The sequence below is a fragment of the Anomaloglossus baeobatrachus genome, chromosome 1 (genome assembly GCF_048569485.1).
Source record: "Anomaloglossus baeobatrachus isolate aAnoBae1 chromosome 1, aAnoBae1.hap1, whole genome shotgun sequence".
Lineage (NCBI taxonomy): Eukaryota > Metazoa > Chordata > Amphibia > Anura > Aromobatidae > Anomaloglossus > Anomaloglossus baeobatrachus.
In genome coordinates, this window is record NC_134353.1 from 487,140,613 (window position 1) to 487,154,867 (window position 14,255).

The window sequence follows — 14,255 nt, forward strand, 5'->3', positions numbered from 1 at the left end:
AGTTTGATGATGCACACCAGGGGGTGGGCCAGGCGGTTGGCTCCGCCCACCAAGGAGCTCACAACTCTGGAGGCAGGAAGAAACCAGGCAGTCCAGTGAGGGACATGAAGGAGTAAACAGGAGAGTTAAGCTCAGGGAGGAGCAGGAGTGCGGAGCTAAGTGAGAAAGTGAACAACTAAGTGAAAGTGAAGGAAGAAAAGTGGAAAAGGAGGAAAGCAAGTAAAGTGACAGCAAAGAAAGAAAGCCTGAAGGTCCAGCTTTGTGTAGGGCCAGATCAGCAAGGTCAGCGACGGCGGTGACTGTCTGGAGGGGGACCGTTTGGAAGTTCCTGGAAGGACCCCGTTGGCTGTGTGCCCGGTAGTCTGGAGCAGTGTTCCGAAGGACAGTCAGCACCAGGGCAGGGGCCTCTCGGACCCCGGCAAGGCTAGGAGTCGCCAAATTTGCCGAATCCGTCAGTGACGGGGACGCAGATCCCCCAACAACCAAGTCCCGATTGAAGGCAACAGCCCAACCCGTATTGGAGAGACACCGCCACCGCCACGGCACCAGTTTCTCAGGGCCAGCGCCTGCAGGCAAAGTGTAGAGCTCCTCCGGCCCAGATTGCAGTCGGGGAGCGGGTAACCGGAGGGAATCCACCGCTACCACAAGTCAAACATAGGTGCAAGGAAGAGGGACATCACCGTCACCTACCGGGAGTGCAGGTGCAGCCGTCTGTGGGACCATCCTACCAGCCGTTTGGTTTACCGTACAAACTGTGTCCGTGTCTCAGGCTGAGTGAGTACCACAGTGCCGCAAGGCACAGCGCTGCCCCCGCGTCCCTGCGCCCACCAGGCCCCGCACCTACTTCTCCATCACCAGGCCCCGGGATCACCAACCCCTACCCACGGAGGGGCAACACAACAACTGGCTGCTCCGCATCACCATCCCCGGGAGCCCCATATTGAGCAGCGGTGGTGAAATCACCACAACCGTGGGTGGCGTCACGAACTATAACAATCCCTACACCCAACAACCCCCCTTTCACTCACGGGCGAGGAGTGTCGCTCGAGAAACCCCGGGATCCGGCCCACCGCTCGAGCCACCACTGAGCATCTGCCGGACCCGAGCAGAAGGGGTGAGCGCGGTGTGCTGACACCCTCCTCCCCGCCCGCGACACTTGAGTTCTAGTTCGATCTAGAACAGCCCCCAAAATCACTCGAGCCGCGAACTGGAGAACCTCGAACCGCAAACCGCGCTCAACTCTAGTGCCTAAACAGTGGAGCTCCCAGAAGTAACCCCATTTTGGAAACTAGACTCATCAAGAAATGTATCTAGATATTTGGTAAGATATTTGGTCTTTGAATCCCCAGGTGGTCCACAGAATTTTATAACGTTGAGATGTGAAAATGAAAAAACACGTCCCCAGCATTCCCCAGTAATGTGTATATCTCAGAAGCCCCCAGTGTCCCCCAGTAATGTGTATTCCTCTCAGGTCCCCAGTAATGTGTATATGCCTCAGGCCCTCAGCATCCCCCAGTAATGTGTATGCCCCCAGGCTCCCAGCGTTCCCCAGTAATGTGTATATCCCACCGGCCCCCAGCGTTCCCCAGTAATGTGTATGTTACCAGGCTTCCACCATTCTCCAGTAATGTGTATATCCCACAGGCCCCCAGTGTCCACCAGTAATGTGTACAGTCATGGCCAAAAGTTTTGAGAATGACACCAAAATTATATTTTCACATGATCTGTTGCCATCTGGTTTTTAATTGTGTTTGTCTGATGTTTACATCACATACAGAAATATAATTGCAATCATGAGTACCAAAAGGTTATATTGACAGTTAGAATGAGTTAATGCAGCAAGTCAATATTTGCAGTGTTGACCCTTCTTCTTCAGGACCTCTGCAATTCTCCCTGGCATGCTCTCAATCAACTTCCGGACCAAATCTTGACTGATAGCTGTCCATTCTTGCATAAGCAATGCTTGCATTTTGCCAGAATTTGTTGGTTTTTGTTTGTCCACCCGTCTCTTGATGATTGCCCACAAGTTCTCAATGGGATTAAGATCTGGGGAGTTTCCAGGCCATGGACCCAAAATCTCTATGTTTTGTTCCATGAGCCATTTAGTGATCACCTTTGCTTTATGGCAAGGTGCTCCATCATGCTGGAAAAGGCATTGTTGGGCGCTAAACTGCTCTTGGACAGTTGGGAGAAGTTGCTCTTGGAGGACATTCTGGTACCATTCTTTATTCATGGCTCTGTTTTTAGGCAAGACTGTGAGTGAGCCGATTCCCTTGGCTGAGAAGCAACCCCACACATGAATCGTTTCAGGATGCTTAACAATTGGCATGAGACAAGACTGGTGGTAGCGCTCACCTCTTCTTCTCCTAATAAGCTGTTTTCCAGATGTCCCAAACAATCAAAAAGAGGATTCATCTGAGAAAATGACTTTACCCCAGTCCTCAGCAGTCCACTCCCTGTACCTTTTGCAGAATATCAGTCGGTCCCTGATGTTTTTTCTGGAGAGAAGTGGCTTCTTTGCTGCCCTCCTTGAAATCAGGCCTTGCTCAAAGAGTCTCCGCCTCACAGTGCGTGCAGAAACACTCACACCAGCCTGCTGCCATTGCTGAGCTAGCTCGGCACTGCTGGTAGTCCGATCCCGCAGCTGAAACAGTTTTAAGATACGGTCCTGGCGGTTGCTGGTCCTTCTTGGGCGCCCTGGAGCCTTTTTGGCAACAATGGAAGCTCTCTCCTTGAAGTTCTTGATGATGCGATAGATTGTTGACTGAGGTGCAATCTTTGTAGCTGCGATACTCTTCCCTGTTAGGCCATTTTTGTGCAGAGCAATGATGGCTGCACGTGTTTCTTTAGAGATAACCATGGTTAACTGAATAGAAACAATGATACCAAGCACCAGCCTCCTTTTAAAGTGTCCAGTGGTGTCATTCTTACTTAATCATGACTGATTGTTTGCCAGCCCTGTCCTCATCAACACCCACACCTGTGTTAATGGAACAATCACTAAAACAATGTTAGCTGCTCCTTTTAAGGCAGGAATGCAATGATGTTGAAATGTGTTTTGGGGGTTAAAGTTCATTTTCTTAGCCAATATTGACTTTGCAAGTAATTGCTGTTAAGCTGATCACTCTTTATGACATTCTGGAGTATATGCAAACTGCCATTATAAAAACTTAAGCAGTAGACTTTGTAAAAATTAATATTTGTAGCATTCTCAAAACTTTTGGCCATGACTGTATGTGTGTTGCCCAGGGCTATGGGGTACTCGGTCCCAGGCCGTATATTTACGAGGATGCTATGTCATGGGTGAATGCTGGCCATTGCCCGGTTCCGTGACCCTGGGGACGCTTTTTAAAGGGGAATATTTACAGGGGAGATTAAAGTTATTGGTGTGATGCCACCTGCGGGTTGCGGTTAAGATGGTGAAACCGCCGCTGCTGGGTTTGTTATCCCTGGGGCTGGTGGTAATGGTAGCTGTGGTGGTAGGCCCTCCACATGTAGGACTGTGCCCAGGGGGATATATGGTAGAAACTTTCGCCGAATAAGGGAGGCCACACTGGGGGTTGCAGTTTAACAGTTCTTCACTCACAGTTGGGCCCTTGGACAGCTGGTTCAGTTCCCTGTATTTCCATTGCCAGTTTGATGACTTGTTGCTCTGTCCCCGGCACCCTCAGTGTGATTGGGTCCCCGTAGCTTGGAGCTGGTTTGGGGCCTGATTGTCCTTGTTTTGGCAGTCTCCTTGTCCGTACGGTGGGCAGTGTTTACCCTGTAGGTCTGGTCCGTGTCCCGAACCCTGATCCTCTCTTTACTGCTGGTGCACCTGAATCTGTGGGTCAGTGAGGCCTGTGGAGGTCCCCTCACTGTGCAGGTAATTGATAGACCGCGTAAAGCTGACGTCTGACCTAGCGCCCTGTGCCCCATCGGTGCTCTGGTCCCAGTGGTACGCAGGTGTACCTACCCTGGCGACCAGTCTCCTGTGCCCCCGGGTCACTGTTACACGACCCAGCTCTAGGCACGTCTCTCCTTCTGTACTTTACTCTCGACTGCTCACTGTCCCCTCCCACCAGGTTGTCTAGTCCCCTGGACTGGCTCCACCCTCTAGGTGGCCAAACCCTTTGTGTCTGACTAGCCAATTACCCCTGGTGTGTAGTGGAAACTGGGATTTTGGTGTGTGCAGATGTCTCTGGCACTAGTGTTCCAGGTCCCTGGTGGTAGGCCCTGCATCCTGGTGAGGATGCAGAACCTAGTAGTGCCCTGAGTGGTTCAGGGGCGCTACATATGTCTCACAGGCCCCCAGCGTTTCCCAGTAATGTGTATATCCCACCGGACCCCAGCGTTCCCCAGTAATGTGTATGCCCCCAGGCCCCCAGCATTCTCCAGTAATGTGTATTTACCACAGGCCCCCAGTGTCCCCCAGTAATGTGTATGCCCCCAGGCTCCCAGCATTCTCCAGTAAAGTGTATATTCCACAGGCCCCCAGTGTTACACCTCGTGGCTCTCCTGTGGCAAGGAATGAGACAGTCTCCTTGCCTGACACGAGCGCTCCTGCTCCGCAGTGCCGAAGGTCTGCCAGACTGCGCAGAGTGCAGGAGAAACCTCCTCAGAGAGGCAGCACAAGGGTGACACCTAGTGGTACTCCTGTTGCAAGAAATGAGGCGGTCTCCCATTCCTTGCCTGCCACAGCTCCTCCTGCTCAGCAGCCTCGAAGGTCTGTGAGGTTGCGCAATGTGCAGAGATTTGCTGCTCAGGGAAGCAGTGAGACTCCCGTTATCTCTACACATTGTGAGACCGAGGATCCCGCCTCTATTTCCCAGAGGCAGGAGGGTGAGCATGTGCTATGCTTGGTGGATCCTGATTCGCCCACTGACGTCACACGGCTTGATGACAAGGCTGGTGACGTGGTAAATCCTGACTGGCCAGGCTGGGATGTCGTGGATCCTGATTGGGTCAAGTCCGTCATCTCCGCCTCGCGCCCGCCCTTGGCTAGAGCTACACCTCCTTAAAAGCTCCTCCTGCCATCATGGCGGCGCGCGACTGTCCTTCTATGTTTGGATGTCTGGCAGCGTGCTGCCACGCCACTGCTCAGGCATTATCTTCTTCTGTGGGCTTGGCCCTTGCTGCTTAGGCAGCACCTGGTTTGCAGGCCGTGTCCCTGCCTTGCTGCTCCGGCAGTAGCTCCTTCTACAGGCCGTGTTCCTGTCCCAGGTGAGCTCCTCGAGTCTCCACTGGACTCACCTGGTTATTGAAAGCACACGTGCGTGGGCACCTCTGTGCTACCCTCGTGCCATATTCTCGTGACTTCCACTGGCACACGTGCGTGGGCACCTCTGTGCTTCCCCGTGCAACAGGTACACCGAGCCGTGTGATCCCTGCCATACGACCCACACGGGTTAGGGCAGACCGGTGTACATAGATCGTCTGTGACATTCCAGACGATCGCTAGCAGCAACCCGCTCACTCTTCACCCACCATAGCAGCGGTCCCTTACACCGCACAGTGGACCTTGACCGGCGGAAGCTGTCCCTTCCCCATCTTGGCACGCTTCCCCGGGTCCCCCTCGTAACACCCCAGTGTCCCCCAGTAATGTGTATGATGTACCCCAGGGCCTTGGGGTACTCGGTCCCGGGCCTTGAATCACAGGGACGTATCACGGGTGGCCGTTGCCCGGTTTTGTGACCCTGGGGGTCGCTTAATAAAAAGGGAAAAATAAAAATAGAAATAAAAATGAAGTATTTTTCGTGATGCCACTTGCGGTATGCGGCTATGTGGGGAAAGCTGCCGCTGCAAAGTTTCTCACTCCTGGGGCTGGTGGTATTGGGTAGCTTGGATGTTATGGCTCTCCGCAAGTAGAGCTGGCACCAGGGGAGGATGATGGTGGTTGGAGTACGGTGATGCAGACGTGTAGTAAGAATTCAGACAACACAGGGGCTGCGATTTAACTTGTGCTTTATTCACTGGTTTGGAGTAGCTGCAACTGGCTGGTGCTGGTCTCTTCCTTTGATCCCAGTGCCGGTGTAGTGACCTGGTGAACTTTACTTCCATGCACCCGTCTACAGTTAGTGGGTCCCCGTGGCCTGAAGCGTTCTGGGGTCCCCTCCTGTTGTCACAGTCCTGTGTTATGATCCGGAACCATGGAAGACCACCACAAATTATTGGCAAAAAGGTGACAAGAGCATTGGCAACTAATCTGGCCGCCATCCCCTTACTAACCATCACAACTAGAAGTAGCCAAGGGGTGAAATAACATCCTGTGCACCGCGAACCCAGCCGGAGAACTAACTATCCTAAAGGTAAGAAAGATGAATAACTCTCTGCCTCAGAAAATAGACAAGAATAGCAAGTCCCCCACATTCAAAGACTGCGGTGATATAGGAAAAACACAATACACAGGTAGATGACAGGATTAGCAAAAGGTGAGGACCCCGCTGACTAAAATAGGAAAGGACAGGAAAGGGGCTGATGGTGGCCAGAGAAAAACCCTGCAAAATACCAACTTCTTGATAGTACAAAAAGGCCCTCAGATCGCTCGATCTGAACTCCGTCCTATACCAGGTGCCCTTGTCATACCAATGAACAGAAAACAAGAATTATAACAAATTCAACAAGCCACAAACACATGGACCCAAAGGAGCTATACTCCACACCGAACTGCAGGGAGTTCCTCAATAATCCACTGAGGGGGAAAATCCCTGGAAGGAAATAAACTGAAACCAACCACAACAAATGACAAACCCAGATAAGCAAAAGAACCAGACAATAAATAAAGAGCAAGCACTTATCTGGAGTAGATGTGGTGTAGAGCAAGATTAAGCTGGCTGGAGATACAAAGAACAACTGACATCCGGCAACAGCCTGCAATCAGACCAGGACTTAAATAAGCAGAGAGTTAGCAAAGGAAACACCCACTGCACAACACACCTGGTCTCTGTCCAAACCATTCCTGGCCACCAGAGGGAGCCTCGCAGCAGCCAAAACATAACTAAAATTCACAACAGTCCTGGCCCGTATGGCAGGCAGCTTGAACCTCTCTGGGGCCGGACCTCTGTCCCCGTTCCCGGGTTCCCTCTTTGCTGCTGTGCCCCGGACACCAACGTTTGATGAGGAACCTTGATAATTCCCTCACCGGGCAGATTTATCAGGTGAGCTTGAAGCATCTTCCTGAACTAGGGCTCTGCACCCCGCCGGTGCTCGGTCCAGTGAGTACTCACACCGTACTCGCCCTGGCAACCGTATCCTTTAACCCAATCAGTCACTTTACACTTTCTGTCTGAACATTGACTTCTTAAGCAAGCATTGTTGACCTTAGGGAGATCAACATATCCACTGCGGAGACACCATCACGTGTTTCTCAACGCAGTGATTCTAGAGCATTGCCCCCTGGGAAGTATGCAAATAAGAAAGCCGCGGAGACACCATCACGTGTTTCTCAACGCTGGCAGGAAACTAGCCAGGTCTTTCACCGGGAAGGAACAACCACGGGAAGGGCAGTCTCCAGTCAAGGAGACCACCTATACCAAACATGGTATCCATCCACAGACAGCCGTTTCGGGGTATTTGCCCCTCATCAGTGTGGAGTAGAAATCTGGCTAGTGGGGGCAATGCCTAGTATAAGACTACTTAAGCAAGCATTGTTGACCTTAGGGAGATCAACATATCCACTGCGGAGACACCATCACGTGTTTCTCAACGCAGTGATTCTAGAGCATTGCCCCCTGGGAAGTATGCAAATAAGAAAGCCGCGGAGACACCATCACGTGTTTCTCAACGCTGGCAGGAAACTAGCCAGGTCTTTCACCGGGAAGGAACAACCACGGGAAGGGCAGTCTCCAGTCAAGGAGACCACCTATACCAAACATGGTATCCATCCACAGACAGCCGTTTCGGGGTATTTGCCCCTCATCAGTGTGGAGTAGAAATCTGGCTAGTGGGGGCAATGCCTAGTATAAGACTACTTAAGCAAGCATTGTTGACCTTAGGGAGATCAACATATCCACTGCGGAGACACCATCACGTGTTTCTCAACGCAGTGATTCTAGAGCAATGCCCCCTGGGAAGTATGCAAATAAGAAAGCCGCGGAGACACCATCACGTGTTTCTCAACGCTGGCAGGAAACTAGCCAGGTCTTTCACCGGGAAGGAACAACCACGGGAAGGGCAGTCTCCAGTCAAGGAGACCACCTATACCAAACATGGTATCCATCCACAGACAGCCGTTTCGGGGTATTTGCCCCTCATCAGTGTGGAGTAGAAATCTGGCTAGTGGGGGCAATGCCTAGTATAAGACTACTTAAGCAAGCATTGTTGACCTTAGGGAGATCAACATATCCACTGCGGAGACACCATCACGTGTTTCTCAACGCAGTGATTCTAGAGCATTGCCCCCTGGGAAGTATGCAAATAAGAAAGCCGCGGAGACACCATCACGTGTTTCTCAACGCTGGCAGGAAACTAGCCAGGTCTTTCACCGGGAAGGAACAACCACGGGAAGGGCAGTCTCCAGTCAAGGAGACCACCTATACCAAACATGGTATCCATCCACAGACAGCCGTTTCGGGGTATTTGCCCCTCATCTGGCTAGTGGGGGCAATGCCTAGTATAAGACTACTTAAGCAAGCATTGTTGACCTTAGGGAGATCAACTAGTTTCCTGCCAGCGTTGAGAAACACGTGATGGTGTCTCCGCGGCTTTCTTATTTGCATACTTCCCAGGGGGCAATGCTCTAGAATCACTGCGTTGAGAAACACGTGATGGTGTCTCCGCAGTGGATATGTTGATCTCCCTAAGGTCAACAATGCTTGCTTAAGTAGTCTTATACTAGGCATTGCCCCCACTAGCCAGATTTCTACTCCACACTGATGAGGGGCAAATACCCCGAAACGGCTGTCTGTGGATGGATACCATGTTTGGTATAGGTGGTCTCCTTGACTGGAGACTGCCCTTCCCGTGGTTGTTCCTTCCCGGTGAAAGACCTGGCTAGTTTCCTGCCAGCGTTGAGAAACACGTGATGGTGTCTCCGCGGCTTTCTTATTTGCATACTTCCCAGGGGGCAATGCTCTAGAATCACTGCGTTGAGAAACACGTGATGGTGTCTCCGCAGTGGATATGTTGATCTCCCTAAGGTCAACAATGCTTGCTTAAGTAGTCTTATACTAGGCATTGCCCCCACTAGCCAGATTTCTACTCCACACTGATGAGGGGCAAATACCCCGAAACGGCTGTCTGTGGATGGATACCATGTTTGGTATAGGTGGTCTCCTTGACTGGAGACTGCCCTTCCCGTGGTTGTTCCTTCCCGGTGAAAGACCTGGCTAGTTTCCTGCCAGCGTTGAGAAACACGTGATGGTGTCTCCGCGGCTTTCTTATTTGCATACTTCCCAGGGGGCAATGCTCTAGAATCACTGCGTTGAGAAACACGTGATGGTGTCTCCGCAGTGGATATGTTGATCTCCCTAAGGTCAACAATGCTTGCTTAAGTAGTCTTATACTAGGCATTGCCCCCACTAGCCAGATTTCTACTCCACACTGATGAGGGGCAAATACCCCGAAACGGCTGTCTGTGGATGGATACCATGTTTGAACATTGACTTCTGACTGACTGACTTGATGTCTCTCTTTTTACTATCTGACAAGATGTCAGTCTCCCGTCCACTGCACTGACTAGCCCCTCATCCTCCCAGGTTTCTAACTAGTGGATTGGATGAGTCCCGACCAATAGGTGACCATTCATCAGATCCGTCTCTAGCCTGTTACCCAGTCTGGGGAAAAGGGCGTGGATGTGTGTGTGTGTTAGATGCAGTACCCTGTGGCACCTGACGCCTCAGGGGCGCCACATGTATGCCCCTCAGTCCTCCAGCATCCTCCAGTAATGTGTATATCCCACAGGCCCCCAGTGTCTCCCAGCTATTATGCCGGCGTTTTATCAAATCACATGCTGTACATATTAATTATCTAGTTGTATATCATACGCTGCCCAAATGCCCCTGATGAATCAGGGCAGCAAAAATCAATCAATTGAGGAAACACGTAGGGCATAACACACTAATCACGGCTACACAGACTGCACTTCATAGAGCACAGCACTGGTTTACACTGCACGTAGCAGCATGCTTCATTAGCCAATACTATACTCCTGGCTCATGTTATCTAGATAGGTATGGACATCTGCAGAAATTAGATATATCAACATTATATTACTGTGGTGCCCCTGAGTATATCAGGGTGCCACAGGGTACTGCAATCCTTACCCAGTGGCTCTGTGATAGAGCTGCTGCCTATAGAACCATGAGCTTCACGGTTCACGGGTTCGAGTCCCGGCCACCCCAATATCCAGAGCGAATGAGAATTTAATTTATTCACTGCACTGACGGGAGGAGCCGGGACATCAGCTGTGAGCCGCAGGACTACGGGACAGACCTCTAAAATCGGGGCAGTCCCGCAGCATCTGGGACGGTTGGGAAATATGGTCCAAGGTACCGCTCTGTCACAGATTGCTTCAGGTCACCAACTTTTGATGTCCTCCTGCCCGATCTTCTGCCTGTTTCTCTACCACCACACCACTCTGTTACGTCTTCACTCCATCTCTAACACTAACTAACTACTCCCACAGGAAGCCTCCCAACCTCTATCCTATGGGCCGGGCCTCTGTTGCACCCCAGTGGTCAGGTTGCCACAGTAACATTGCCCTCCTCACAGGGGGTGCTGCTATGCCTGGAAGCAAGAGGGGGGTCTCCCATTCTAGGTACACTAGCACTCAACACTCAACCGGTTTGAGGGGGGCTTTCCTACGCATTCTGGCCTGTAGGAGGAGTAAAGCCCGCTACACACGCTTCAATATATCTCACAATCCGTCGTTGGGGTCAAGTTGTAAGTGACGCACATCCGGCATCGTTTGTGAGGTATCTGCGTGTGACAGCTACGTGCGATCAGGATTGAACGCAAAACCGTTGATCGCAAACACATCGTATCATTCTCTAGAATTGAGCGTTTTGTTGCACGAACCTAGTCAATTGTAACGTGTGACATCCCTCATACGATTTTGGTGTCTGATGCTATGTGCGCAGGTGTGCGCTCTGCACCGCAGCTTAAAAAAGGTCCGCTTCAGAGCGCAGCTGAAAAGCTGCGTTCTGAAGCGCCTCACAATGTCTGTCATTCACTAATCTCTGTCAGTCGGTCACTATCTCTGTCCCTCACTCTCTGTCCATGTCAGTCTATCCCCCTCTCTCATATACTCACCGATCCCCGATCCCCGGCGCTGCACGGCATTCACACTGCTCCGGCGGCTTTTACTGTTTTGAAAAAGCCGGCCGCCCATTAAACAATTTCGTATTCCCTGCTTTCCCCGCCCACCGGTGCCTATGATTGGTTACAGTGAGACACGCCCCCACTCTGAGTGACAGGTGTCACACTGCACCCAATCACAGCAGCCGGTGGGCGTGTCTATACTGTGTAGTGAAATAAATAATTAAATAATTAAAAAAAACGGCGTGCGGTTCCCCCCATTTTTGAAACCAGCCAGATAAAGCCATACGGCTGAAGGCTGGTATTCTCAGGATGGGGAGCTCCACGTTATGGGGAGCCCCCCACCCTAACAATATCAGCCAACAGCCGCCCAGAATTGCCGCATACATTATATGCGACAGTTCTGGGACTGTACCCGGCTCTTCCCGATTTGCCCTGGTGCGTTGGCAAATCGGGGTAATAAGGAGTTAATGGCAGCCCATAGCTGCCAATAAGTCCTAGATTAATCATGTCAGGCGTCTATGAGACACCCTCCATGATTAATCTGTAAATTACAGTAAATAAACACACACAGCCGAAAAAATCCTTTATTAGAAATAAAAAACACAAACATATACCCTGGTTCACCACTTTAATCAGCCCCAAAAAGCCCTCCATGTTTGGCGTTATCCAGGATGCTCCAGCGTCGCTTCCAGCGCTGCTGCATGGAGGTGACCGGAGCCGCAGCAGACACAGCCGCTCCGGTCACCTCCACACAGCAACTGAAGACAGCCGCGCGATCAGCTGATCTGTCACTGAGGTTACCCGCGGCCACCGCTGCATCCACCGCTGGATCCAGTGACAGCGGGTAACCTCAGTGACAGATCAGCTGATCGCGCGGCTGTCTTCATTTGCTGTGTGGAGGTGACCGGAGCGGCGGTGTATTCTGCAGCTCCGGTCACCTCCATGCAGCAGCGCTGGAAGCGACGCTGGAGCATCCTGGATAACGCCGGACATGGAGGGCTTTTTGGGGCTGATTAAAGTGGTGAACCAGGGTATATGTTTGTGTTTTTTATTTCTAATAAAGGATTTTTTCGGCTGTGTGTGTTTATTTACTGTAATTTACAGATTAATCATGGAGGGTGTCTCATAGACGCCTGACATGATTAATCTAGGACTTATTGGCAGCTATGGGCTGCCATTAACTCCTTATTACCCCGATTTGCCAACGCACCAGGGCAAATCGGGAAGAGCCGGGTACAGTCCCAGAACTGTCGCATATAATGTATGCGGCAATTCTGGGCGGCTGTTGGCTGATATTGTTAGGGTGGGGGGCTCCCCATAACGTGGAGCTCCCCATCCTGAGAATACCAGCCTTCAGCCGTATGGTTTTATCTGGCTGGTATTAAAAATGAGGGGAACCGCACGCCGTTTTTTTTAATTATTTAATTATTTATTTCACTACACAGTATAGACACGCCCACCGGCTGCTGTGATTGGGTGCAGTGTGACACCTGTCACTCAGAGTGGGGGCGTGTCTCACTGTAACCAATCATAGGCGCCGGTGGGCGGGAAAAGCAGGGAATACGAAATTGTTTAATGGGCGGCCGGCTTTTTCAAAACAGTAAAAGCCGCCGGAGCAGTGTGAACGCCGTGCAGTGCCACGCCGGGGATCGGTGAGTATCAGAGAGGGTGGGACACTTCAGTCACTCGGGGGATTAGCGGTCACCGGTGAGTCCTTCACTGGTGACCGCTAAACAGGACGCGACACAGACAGAGCCGCAGCATGACAATGAAGTCGGGTGAAGTTCACCCGAGTTCATTCTGACAGTGCGGCTCTGTCTGTGTCTGCTGTCATCTGCCATTCAGCTCTGCTACATGGCTGTCTATGTCTGCTGTCAGCAGCCATGTAGCAGAGCTGAACGGCAGATGACATAGTAAAAACGCATCCCTACACATTACACACACTTGTCAAGTCAATAAATAAAAAAAAAAAAAAAGGTGCCCAATGCATACGTCACAGAACACATGATCTAAAGGATCGCACACAAAATTGACCAATTTAACATAGACTACTAACGCACGTGTGACAGCAAATGAACGACCAACGTGCAATCTCATAAGATCCCGTATGCAACCTGGGCGTGTCACATCGCAAATGCGATTGTACAACTAATTGCAACGTGTAAAGTGGGCTTTAGGAACACACAGACACACAAAAGTGAAACTAAAAGGTTAGAACAAGTTAGGAGTGGAGAGAAAACGGTCGCTGGGAAGAGAGCTGCACAAAATCTTCCTCAGGACCAAGTGCAGAAAGCAGGGCATGGAGCTCTAGGCTGTGTGGGTACTACAAGTCCCACCAGCAGAATCCGAAGGGCAGAAGATTACAAGTCTCCTGGCCCACAGAGTGCAAGGGACAGAGCAGCATACTAGAGCCAGAAGCCGTGACAAAAGAGCGGCACCAGTAAAGGACTCGCGCTGCCTGCCATACGAGTGAGAACCAGAACCAACATGAAGAAGAGGGTCTCAGCGTAGCTTCAAGCCACAGTGCAAGCAGGAAGGCCTACAACCCACCTGGATAGGATGATCCCCTCAATTGCTTTCAGGCTGACCGGACCTATGTTACCTGCTGGACCAGTCTCCCGGGCCTGTACCATCAACTACCAAGTAAAAGGTAAAGGAAACTATGGCCCTTGTGTTGTTCAGTTATTACGGGCGTCCTCAGTCCTGCACCCCAACGTTAAGTCTCTCCAACAATCACTTACTACTACTCCCATCCACCCTGGGGCCCAGCTCTACCTGTGGAGAGCTACTGTAGCACCCGTGAAACCATCAGGGTGCTACAAGGTTCTGCATCCCCACCAGGATGCAGGGCCTACCCCCTTAGGGACCCAGAACCCCTGTGCCGGTAACAACAAAAACCCAGGTATTCCCAGTTTTCCCCGACAATCCCCCATACAATGGTACCCATCTAGGGTGGGACTAATGGATGGCCGTCTAGAGGTGGAGCCAATCCAGTCCACTAGTTGACCAGGTGGAAG